Source organism: Etheostoma spectabile, chromosome 13 (genome assembly GCF_008692095.1).
Source record: "Etheostoma spectabile isolate EspeVRDwgs_2016 chromosome 13, UIUC_Espe_1.0, whole genome shotgun sequence".
Lineage (NCBI taxonomy): Eukaryota > Metazoa > Chordata > Actinopteri > Perciformes > Percidae > Etheostoma > Etheostoma spectabile.
The window spans coordinates 24,431,130-24,443,904 of NC_045745.1; the positions used below are offsets into that span (position 1 = coordinate 24,431,130).

Genomic DNA, 12,775 nt, shown 5'->3' on the forward strand with positions numbered 1-12,775 from the left:
CATGCTGGTGTAGACTGAGGCTCCACCCACATAAGGACCTCAGACCCCTTCTGCTGACTTTTGTCGTGTGGCCCACTACGGACTTGCAACGAAAAAAAAAAAACCCCCTGCAGCCCAGATAGGATTGATCCCCAAATTGGCACCTTGTAAAGAGAGAATCTGTAAAAACGCCTGCCGGACACCTTGAACTGGGATAAACATGGGCATGATTTATCTTTTGCTATCAATCGCTGTATTTTTTTTTCTTTTTTTTTCTATATTATAGTTCAAATATTTTAAGCAGAGTTGGTAATTTTTGTTTAAGCTTTTCAAAGCACAGGGACTTTTTCCCCATTACATCCAGCTGTATACATGGCACACTATGCATGTGTTGTTATTGTTGTCTGGGGACAATACACGCAACGTGACGAGAGTTTTGGCCGTGAAACAGTTGGCAGATACTAGAATAAATTACATTGGGTGGCAGAGTGTCTTGGCTGGCGGGGGGGGGCGAGGGGGGGTTCATGGGAAGGACGGTACAGGGCATAGCACCTATTACTGTATGCTAAAGTGGCTTTATCAAACAAACACAAAACAATACTTTTAAAATATTTTTTTAGTAAAACAAGAAGAGAAGCAGTGTGGGCAAAAATAGAAGTTATGCTAGGGCAGTTTACAGTTTTAGTCTCATCATAGCATTGATTTCTTATTTTTTGTTTGACATAATTACTGATGAAAGTTAGACCCACTCAGTTCTCTTTACTCTCAAAAACCTAATAACTATCATTTAACAAAAAAGCCAAAAAACTGAAAACAGTTGCCAAATGAGTGGCATGTTATGCTATATACTCCGCAATTTATACTGAAAGAGAACAAAAAGAATACATACTTATCAGGACTAACCCTCTTACTCCTGTGTATCTTGATACTGCCTTGCTTCTTGTAAGTCACTCCATGACCACGTTTTCTTCTGAATCTGCCATCTCCGTTCTGATAGTCTTCTTCCTACTCTGACATCCTATGGGCTACCAAGTTAACTGAATTATTCTTCATTTCCCCTCCTCTCTACTTCATCCTTCGCACATTCTACGATATTGTCAGTTCACAAATGACATGCCTTTATGCCCGTTCCCCCGCAGCAAGCAGCGCGAACTCAAAGAAGAAATGAAGAAACCCCCCCCCCCGAATAAACAAGAAAAATACCACAAAGAGCACACAACAACAATAACACATACATACAACAATGACAGGAAATACTAAACAGTCATGGCAAAGAAGCATGTTCACTACTATACCAGATGAGATTGAATGGCACGCAAACTGCTTTTCGGTTAGCAACAGGATGACTGGATGTGTAAAAGAGTTCTTAAGCATGTTGAATCTAAGCCAACAGGACTTTCTAAATCCCAAGCACTGTTAGAAGGCACAAAAGTTCAGGCATATCTCACCCAATTTAAAACATGCATGTACTGTTAACGAAGCAGCCATGGTGATAGACAAGTACCTTGGTACCCTATTATCATCCAGGACCCAGAAGTCAGGATCTATACAGTAGGGAGACTGACACCGACCGTTACCTACCAGTTCCGCATCACACCTGTCAACCACCGCACCCTCGGACACCCTTAGTGATTGATGGGATCGAGGTGGGAGCATGCATCTGTGGTCATTTTGCAACAAGAGAAGGCACCCCACTTAAATCGCATACTGAATGTACGCACACAGAGGGCTTATTCCAAAAATGTTAATGAGGGTGACTGCTGTATCTAATCTGTAAGTCAAGTTATAGCTTTACCTGTCGCCCTTGAATAGCTGCCATAGTTAAACATTATGCAATATTATCATGCTTTAAAAAATGCTAATGCTAAATTAACTCTGTTTGGTATATTTTACTCACGTCAGTTCGCCCAACAACTCAGATGACTCTGTCCACAGCCGACGCTGGTTGCTCGTTCATCCAATGTGAAAACTCCCTGGCCACCTGCGTCTCTGCCAATGGAAAACCACCCAGTAAAGGTTTGTGGTCTGTGTGTGTGGTGTGTGTGTGTGCTTTAGTGGAAGACGGATGTTTCCTCTCTTTCACCCTCCACCTTTTTAAAATTTATTACTTTATTGTACTGACCTTTTTGCCTAGTTGTTAATCTCACTTAACTACAAGTCAGCCTACATCAGTGTCTCTCTGTGTCTGACCCTGATTCCACTTGATCTGAGTAGTGGGAGACAGGTGCCGGGAGAAGTGACCCACGCCGGAGTACAGGACCTCAGACGGTACGTTAACTGTCAGAGTGACTACATTTTGGTGCCCAGCAAGAAACACACAAGGAGAGCTTACCTGCGTCACCACCTACAACGAGGAGTCTTCACTGACAGCGTTACCCCGATTTCAGTGTAAGTCTTTTCAAGCTCAACTATGCAGGTAAAAATAAACACTATTACAAGCGCATTTTCCGTATTTGTTTGGTTCGTTTTGGTACCAGATGACAGACGTTTCATAACCATACAGAATAAATATTAACACTATTACAAGCTAATTTCCGTTATTTGTTTGTGTTCGTTTTTGTACCAGTATGAGCCAGACGTTTCGGTGGAGGGGTTGAGGAAACTGGTACCTGAACCGAGGAAGTCCAGCTCAGCTGCCAGCTAGTGCCAACCCGGCTGTCTCTCTGTATCATGGAGACTGTGAGTATAACCTGTTTGTTGTGTGTTTCACTCACATTTACTATTCTAGTGATATCACCTATTACAATGGATCAAGGAGGTTGTGGTCCATCCTTCCCAGCACATTTGTTGCTCATTCTTCATGCAATATGATTTAATTTTCGTTCACTGACAACAAATGCGCCAACAACCACCATCGCTTTCCTTTGCTTTTGTCTATTCCGTTTTGTCAATACTGTCTCGTTAAATGGGATAATTCCCAGAATTCCCAAAAGTTCACATTTTTATGTGGAAATTGTGCTTCTGCTGTGTTTTATTAGATCACAAAACAAGCAGTAGAGGTCGCAAATGTAAGGGCACTGCATGTTTAAATGAAAGTTATGTTATTGACGAGACTCTTAGTTTCACAACTTTTCTGTATTTTTGCAGGAGTAATGGCTCCTTCCGAGCAATGCTGAGATTCGAGACAACGTCCTTACCCTTAAAGGGCCGGCACATATGACCTGAAAGGCACCTATGTGTGATGCACCAACAGCATTGGGACACGATCGGGCTCTTGGAGGTCAGCATTACAGGTACGTTCACCGGAGTCTGGGGTCATTTGATTTACACTGACTACTGTAAACAAGAAATGTGTCTGTGTGATTTTTTTATTGAGTTTGTGTGTTTTTTCGTGAGAAAAGCCTCTACCGCAATAGCAACGGGTGATGTCATCACGAGTCCTTATTACTGGCTGCCGGAGTGATGGGCATTACCGTCACAGTCCTGTGCTGTCAAAATAGAAAGTAGAAAAGGCGGACTCCTCTAAGTAACAGCCATTAGCTCTCTAACCCCAACATGCTTTGTATCCCTGTTACCCATCATATCATCTAACTTTATTCTCTTACAGAAATGACTCTCGTCCAAAAAATGTCCCAGCCATTAGGAAAAGACCGCAGATGATATCCGGTAACCTTTGTGTTGTGTTTGTATTCACATGTTCAAGAGTGCCAGTGGGCTGAAGTGGAGATTTTGTACATGAACTTGTTATTATCATGGCATTTGCACAAGAATCTGCAACTCTTACAAGAGATCACTTTGATTCAGATTTAGATGTAAATAATGCACTGTACTCTGTAAATACGTTACAAGTTACTTTATGGCTTATGGAAGCTCTTATTCGTTATTTATAGATGTAGGTAAGGCTGGTACTTAACAGCAAGAAGCTCTGTAATTCGTTGTATATGACTGTATGTAAAGGCTTGGTCTTAACAGCATTTATAACGCAAAATGTGTGCTAAAATCCTTCCATGTTAGAGGAGCTGTGTGATCAGAGGATTTGCCAGGGAGTCTTTGCATGAATGTGAACTTGCCGTGTTGGCCAGTTCCAAACCGTCTGAACAGCTGTGATCTTAAGGGAACAGAGACAGTCCATACTAGCACTACTAGGAGGTCATAACTTTACAGGGTACCTTTAAGTACTACTAAACAGTGTCACGATCAGTATCTCGGTAGGAGATGTGTTTGTTTTCTAATTTTGATACATTTTTAATGTATCTCATTTCTCCACAGCACCGGGGCGGTTTTATGAAGAGCTTCCAACACAGCATATGAGTAAGCTACAGATGGCCTGCAAAAAGAGGACTACCCAGACCCTACTCCCCTCCCATCAAGCCTCCTCTCTCATTTCTGCCCCACACCCCTACACCTCCTCACACCGACTACTGCAACCAGCAGCAGCGGCACAACCCACGCCAAAAAACACTTCCTCTCCCCTCTTCCTCCTCACACACCACGCCATCTTTAGCTACCCCTCGTACCAGCCTGGCTTCTCCTCCCTGGGAGTGGGTGGCGTACACTTTTCCAAAGAGCAGTACGTCTGAACACCTCGTCAAAAACTAAAACCTGTAAAGCAGCTCGATGAAATGACCCAAATAAACTCTAACATTTCCTAAGAGAAGGCTGGAAAATTGGTTAACCTTGCTCATTGTGGATAGCACTGGAGATCAAAGAACACTGCAGCTTTATTGTTGGACTTAAAATTAAGTCCAGTTTTGAAGCATTTTCTCTTTTTATTGTGTATCTATTATTAAAAAGGAAGATTGTGTGAACCATGTTTTAGGTGTTGAGATAGAAGATCAGTTTAAGATGATTTGGACTGTCATTTGAAAAATTATATTGCATGGATGTATTACATTATTGGATTACTCTTAGTCCAAGTGGTTGACCCCTTACTTAATCCTCTATGGTATTATTTTGTAAAAAAAAAAAAAAATAAATACAGAAAAAAAAGATTATAATTTCCTATTTTATCTATAGCCCACTCTCTATCCGGTGTCTACTCACTGACCTTTAGTGAGAAACGCAGACCTCCCATTTGGTTTTAACCTCCTGTTCTATTTACGTGTGTATTTGTATGTTTAGTTTTCTTGCAAAAAAAAAATCTAAAACATTTTATTTACTGAACAATTTTGTTGGTATGAAGAATTGATGTTTTTATTGTGGATCTGTGGATTTCGTATTCATTAACACTGGTTTTTGTTGATGAGCCTTCAATTTTTCACATTTAAATAAAAATTATTCTGTAAACTGTATCAACAGTGACTGAAAACCACAAAACTATACAACCACTCTTCTTCTCTTTCTTTACTCTGAATATACTCTTTCTCAGGGCTGGCATTGGAACGTTCTCATGTAATATTCACCAACATTTAAAAGCTACTTACACTTTTTTAATAATCTATAGAGCATTTCTGTTGGATATTTCATTGGAGGTATTTCTAATCTGGTATGATTTCATGCTAGCAGGGCTCGGTGGATGGCATGTGGTCATTGGTCAATCCACCATTTTGGTCCAGATTGAAATTGGGAACTATTTGATAGATTGCTATGACATGTTTTATTCATTGTGCTAAGAAGCAAGCGTTTGCATGCTAACACACTAAACTAAATGGCAAATATGGTAAACATTATACATGCTAAATATCTAACGTATGCTAATTGTCATTGCTAGCTTGCTAACGTTAGCATTGACTCAAAGCACTGCGGTGCCTACAGCTTCACAGAACTGCTAGCCTGTCTTGAGACTCATAGTCTTGTTCCACCAATTATTCAGTATCTATGTTACCATTTTTGCATTAAAATACTATCCTATTAACTAATCTGTTACGCCCTGACCTAGTTATGGCATCACATACACAGTCCACTACAGTGATCTGTCATTGATTTTTTATAATCATCATGAACATGGCCTGAGATGAACTCCCTCTCTGCAATGCAGCTGCAAAGATAACACATACTAAAAATATTTTTTACGTTTGGCTACTATTCTCAATGAGTAAAAGTCGTTATGGGGCTTAGAGAGAAATTTAGAAAATTCCTTTACTTGCTGCAGAGTCAGACAGAAGTACAAAGGGTATTTTCCCTGAGCAAACTAGTAGCTACAGATCAACTGCTTCCTTTCATGGGGCATTCACAGACTGTCCAGCCTTGATGTTCACTTTAGCTTCAGCGGCAGCTCAATATGCACGAGTTGGGTTCTTCTTCACATATCCTTTCTCTCTACGCTGCATCTTTCATTGCCAGTGAGCTTCATAGCCGAGGCCTCAGAGCAATCAGTCACTATCAGAAGGCTGCGATTCTGTCTTGCTTTCACATTATTTGTGCATAAACCAATCAGTTTTCCTATAACACTCTACACCAAACAATATATGCATTTCTGATAACTGCGCCATTTGAATCTCGGAAGAGGCCTAGGAAACTCAAAGGCATTCAAGATTTATTATGTGTGTTTACTTTCATTTAAAGTGAATGTTTATTTTTTAAGATAAAGACATTAGTACTACTACAAAGGCATGCTATGGCTTAAAATAAATAAAAGGATTTAACATGCATTTTCAGTGTGAAAGAAAAAAGTTTTTGACTAATTCCTCCTATTCCAACCTAGATGCACCGTATTCATCTTTATGCAATTTTAAGTTATTGCTTTTATATTTTTTGTATATTTGGTTGATAAACTAAGCCCTTGGTGGTAAGTGGCGACTCCATTTGACTCTGCTGCATTCTGTCTTTGGAAAGTGAGGAAAAACTGATCTCTGTCCTGCATTCATTCATATGCACGCTCATATCATGGTTTGGCTCCACTTAACAGTTCCTCCTTCTCTTTTCTTCTTTTTCTAAACACATTACTCACATTAGGATTATTAATCACACTGATTTAGAAAAGTAGTTCAGGGGATGAGAATGTGTATGGTGCAGTCCAGCATCTCTTTGTCGGTAACTTTAGATCTTTAAAGGAGGCCAGTCAGCTGTCATGGCCAGGGCATGTTGCTGTGAGGAAATACAGACCACTGCTGAAAATGCCAGATTTCTAAATCTTTAATCCTAATCCCATCATAGCGTTACGCTGCCCTCTGGTCCTTACGTGACTCTTAAATTAAAGTCTGGAGGCTTCCATTATGTGCCAAAGATCACTAGAATGAGGGAAACACAGGTTTTTGCGTTTGTGTATATTCAACTTTTTTGTTAAACTTGTATTGAAACAAAGGGCAAAAAAAGATCTTAGACATTATAAACCCTTTTTAAACCTCCTATTTTAAAGATGACTGTTTATATCTGCATTAGTAATCATCACCATTCCCACTTTTTATCACACACACCAGATAATAGGGTGAAAATGTGTTTTAAGTGCAGATAAACGTGAACGGCCTATGTGGAGGAATGCCCATGTTCAGTGTTCAGGTGTGTGCAATAGTCATGCGTGTGTGTGGCGGGTAAACTGTCCATCTATATGTCTGTTTGTATAATTGAGGAGCACAGTATCACCGTGTTTCTAACCCCGCAGGAGAAAGAAAGAAGGCTAGAGGGATAGAGAGAAAAGAACACATGATAATTTAGCCCAAATCAGTTTAGTTACCCTACGTCCCTTCCTACTCTCAGTCTAATCAGTCATTGCAAGCACTCATTCTCCAAGAAACTTCTGGGCAGAGAAAGAAAAGACACACCAGGGCATCTCAGGGAAGCCTTACAAGCAGTTTGTGTGTCCGAGCTGGACCGTTTTATCATCTCTGCTAACTTTTTTGGAGTAAAGTGGTTTTTTGACTTAGGATCATCATGATACCATGGTGGCCCAACTGCTGGCGGTTTTTATTTCTACCCACCAACCTGCTCACCTTTATCCCTATGGTAAGGGGTTTCCAATAGCTTTACATTCAATTGCCTTATCTAGTAGCAGTTGAAATTGGTTTTCCACTAAATGATTTAAATGTTTGATGAACATATTAAGACAAAATATTTATCATTTATAGACTTTAAATAGAATCGTTGTAATTCAAATTAAGATGGAAGTATGGCACAGCAGATTCTTGATATTAAGGCTGGATAATTCCATAACAACATATAACAATATTCTTTTTATAATGTATATACAACCACAGATCTTTTTGGATAAGGCTCACAAAAATTTGTGACCTAATGTTAGTGTGACATTCAACAGTTAACAAACATTGTCATGTTCTTGGTGAAAAAATATATGGCATTACAGTTTCTAAATGTAAAATTTTGACATTTCTGTACTGCAATTTGTTGTCACTATTTGGTACTCAAAACATGAACTGATCCCAATTATCACCATGAGCTTATCTGAATAGATATATTGGCCTGGCCAATTTATCAGTCAGGTTCAATATCTAAGAAAATAGAAATAAAACTGGAAAAAAATAGTCACATTATATTTTACAGATGTAAGGAGTTTTGTCTGATGTTTTTCGTAACAGCAGAACATGTTACTGAAGTCAATTTGGAATAACAGATAATGAGCATAGCGAAGAAAGCTAAGATAGTTGATGAATGAACACACAGAAAATAATTTGACTAATCCAGTTATCTGTTTTGGAATACCTTAAAGCTACAGTGTAATCAAATCCTGTAACTGAACACTGGCAGGGCACCCAGACACACACAAACACTCACAAACACACACACACACACACACACACACACACACACACACCCACACACACACCACACACCACACACATGCACACCACTCACAAACACCACACACACACACACACACACCCACACACCACACCCACCACACACAACACACAACACACCACACACACACACACACACACACACAACACACACACACACACACTGCCACACCTTGCTTGCATGTCAGTGTATCCTCTCCCTCTTTCAGACGTGGAGATCAATCCCAAATGGGAGGTGGTGTACCAGGACACCAGTGTGTATGATGGTGGGCAAAGCGTGATCCTGGAATGCGGTCCCACTTACCTGAGATGTACATATGGAGCGTTCACCATGCCTGGAACTGAAGCTATAAGAGCTGTGGTGTATGATTGGGGAAAAGGACGAGGTATCCAGCAGCTGGCCCAGACGCTTGGACAGCTCACGGTCATCTCAAACAGTGCAGCTGTGAGTATCGACGAACCTGCCTCTGGCTGCACAGGGCCGTTCACCTGCCAGGCTTTCTATCATGAACAAGAGCCAAAGTCTTCTACTACTAGTGCACCTCACTGTCCGAGGTAAGAACTATCTGCACTCTGAAGCAGATGAAGAACAGAGACGAAGAACAATGTTCTTCAAGATTGTAACATACCTAACTGGTGTGAACGTTCTGAATACAGTTCCCTCAGTAAGCCTTCACCTCCTGATGGTGATGTATCTCCTGGAGGATCTACGATGTGGATGCGCTGCAATCTGAAATGGCACTGGACCCATCCAGATATGTGGCACATGAGACCGCAGCGGAAACACTCAGCCTTTGCACAGGGAAACACCAACATTATCAACGTGACCAACTCAATCCAACCACACCGGCTGGTCACCGGCTGTGTGCCACGCAACGCCGTCAACAGTGAGAGCTCTAACCGCTTATGGCGGACACCATCTGTGAGTATTTGGGAGTTTGGGTAGGATTGGTCTTGTCAAAATTTAAGATATAAATATAAGCCTCAAATGCCAATGGATTTAATTGACATTTAGGGGTTTATGATATAACCGTCAAATGCCATTTAAAACCATTTTTATTTACTTTCACTTTCCTTCTTGGCATTTGATGTGTGTAGATCAATAAATTGCAAGGACATGCAGCTCGGCATTTGCCGACTGAAAATGTCACCATGTGCCATCTTGAAGATAACTTAAAAAATTCCTACCTACCATAACATTGTCAAACCTGCAACTTGTAAAACCATGCATTGATAGGTTGCATTGCAGACGCTCAGTCATGATCCCTATAGGCAAACTGTCAAGATTATGTGAGAATACTTCCAATTGCTGCAGTGCAGAAATGAAGAAGAAGGAGTGTCTCCTGTTGTGTGTTTCATAACATGTCTGTATCCTTCATATCTTGAGTGTGGCATGTCTATTCTCCTCAGTTGGCCCGACATCCCTCAGATAGACTGACTCCGTACAGATAACAAGCGGGGAATTCAGCCCTGGAGAGAGACTGTCTCTTTACTGTGTCAAGCCCAGTCCAACCGGCCGTCAGTACGTCTGGTTCTACAACCAACTCCCAGTCTACACTGGCCGCAGTTACCCATCACTAAGCCTAACCATGCACACTGGCGACTACGCCTGCTTGGCCCGACAACCTACCTAACACCCGCTCAAAAAAAACCATCAGCCTGACCGTCTACTGTGAGTGTGATCTGTACCTCGACCTTAGACTATGCCATCCAGTCCTCGCTCCTCTGTGAACCTCTCCACCCAGTCCGACTGTGTTTTTCTGTCTGGTGCTGTGCTGCAAATAGCAAGGAGTGGAAAAGAGGATAATTCAGATTAAACATTCATAGCACAAGACCAAAGAACAAAAGTTGTATCGCCTTTGAATTTCAGCATTATTAACATTGAACACAATTCCCTGATCTTTCACTTTCAATTGAACTGTTTTCAGTGTTACCCAAAACTTCCTTTGCTTCTTCTGTTTAAACAGTCAAACTCTTTCAGTCTTTATCATCTGTCATATTTCACATTCCTGTACGCACAGACTTTAAAACAGACCCAAAAGCTGCAAATGCACTCATAAATACACAAGCACTCCTACAACATAGACCACCACCTACACGCACACAAATAACACAACACAACACACACATACACACACAACACAGCAGAGTGTGGAATTGCTGCAGACCTGTTCTCCTGTTCAGGTTGCCTGGGAAGTTGATGGGACTCTCTGGCAGGTACCTTGCTGTGAAGTCAAGGCCGATGAGGCTTGTCTGCTTCTCTTCTTGTTTGTTTGTGCTGAGTTTTTATGCATTGATGTTACTAAGATCATGTGTTTGACTAAAAGAAACTCATCCCCAAGAGAGATAGAGACCATTTCCTTATGTACACATTTTTCACATTAGAGAAGACAGGCTTTGTACTGACTTGACTTCATCTGTGTTACCTAGTGTCATTACAGGTAAAGGTGGTAAGTAATATCTTTAGTTAAAAAAGCATTTTCCTCCCATCTTGGGTGATATGTTTCAAACCTAACATCATGAATACGTAAAACCCCAGGTGCTTTCTCTACCTTACAGAACCCCCAAATTGCACATCATTGCCTTGTTACGCGAATCTTCTCCCCTGCAGACCCACCCATGGCTCCCCCTCCTGTTCTGTTGAGCAGCTCTGAATTAACCACTTTGAGACTCCTCTGCTCTTGGCCCGCGGATTCACCCTCCCCCACTCTCCACTGGACCGGACTCGGGAACCAGTGGGCCAAGACGGACCACACTGCCGTCTTGCTGCCATCTGAAGGCCCAACTCCAACAGCTTGTTTACTTGCCTGGGCTCCCACCTGGCTCTCAAACAATCAACACAGTGGCACACACGCCATGGTAAAACAAAGAAGGGGAAAGAGTGTTTTTTGCTCATTGTTCACGTCTCCCTTAAGCCTTTTTCCCTCCGCTAGATATTCCCCTGCAGAGCCGTAGGTGTTTGCCTATGTGACTAATAATAAACAGTATCTGATGCTATCCTGCTCCTGGATGAGGGGCCCCAAAGCCTTGGTGTGGTGGAGCCCAGATGGCCAGGCAAGGTGGAGAAAAAACTCCAACATCTTGATCCTTCGCTACGGCACCGCCCCAGCGGAAAACCCTACACCTGCCATGCTAAGCATCCACTTCTGGTCCAAACCAAAACCTGCAGGCTGACACTAGTCAGTGCACATTGTCAGACACACCTGACAAAAAAAACGCAAATATGATTTGTTAATTAACTCATTTATTCATTGTCCCCTGTAGAGGCTCCTGTATTGCTGACACAGCGCAGAGTTGTGTCTGTATACGAGGGGAGTGACGTTCAGCTCACCTGCAACCTGAGATCCAACTACCTTCCTGTCAGTGAAATCACCTGGTTTAACAATCAGGGTGTGGGCGTCCTAGACACCTCAAAGTACGCACTGCTGCGCACATCTGCATGGGCCAATCTGACTGTGAAAGACACAGATGAGACTCAAGACAGCGGCGAGTACAGATGCACCACTTCCAACGCAGTGGGAGGAACTGAAATCAATGTCACTTTAGTGATCAAGAGTAAGTTCTTATCAATATCTGTTGTTAACTGCTAGAGCTAAGGAATAGTTTGACATTTTGGAAAAACTATTGCTTACTTGCTGAGTCAGATAGAACATTATACCACATTTGTTTGGCAAAAATGAAGCTGCATCCTTCAGAGAGCTGAAAAACGTCCCTGTGTACCCCTGTCCTGCTGGTACAGGGGTTTCACATATTGATGTGTGTTGTCTCTTTAACAGGTACCCCCTGCACCAATGTGACCCTGGTCAAAGTGATGTACAACAGACCAACAGCGTAACGGGTGGAGCTGGAGTGGCAGGTAGGAACGACAGGAGGGATGGACAAGGTTTCATACGCAGCCATATGGGTGTCAGAACGACCACGAAGGAAAGGCAGCAACAACGATTCAAAACAAGAGACAAGGAGAGGATCAGTCCTCCAGACTGGTACCCTATTCTCATCACCAGGACCCAGAAGTCAGGATCTATACATAGAGAGACGACACGACCGTTACTACCAGTTCCGCATCACACCTTCAACCACGCACCCTCGGACACCCTTCTGCTGCTAAGACTCCAGGTATAGTAAGTGAACAGAGTGGGAAAGTGTGGTCAATGAGGGACTTA

The 12,775-nt window shown here is 42.0% G+C and overlaps 1 long non-coding RNA gene across 1 annotated transcript in view; it reads right to left on the reverse strand.

The window, feature by feature from the left end:
• Positions 1 to 3,810: 3,810 nt before the first annotated feature.
• The window catches only part of LOC116700050 (uncharacterized), a 21,352-nt gene continuing 12,387 nt past the window's right edge, over positions 3,811 to 12,775 (reverse strand). Inside the window, exons 2-3 of the long non-coding RNA XR_004334554.1 lie at positions 9,217 to 9,222; positions 3,811 to 3,821 (exon numbers count right to left, since the gene is read on the reverse strand). This is a non-coding gene — a long non-coding RNA (uncharacterized LOC116700050). The remainder of the gene's footprint in view (positions 3,822 to 9,216; positions 9,223 to 12,775) is intronic.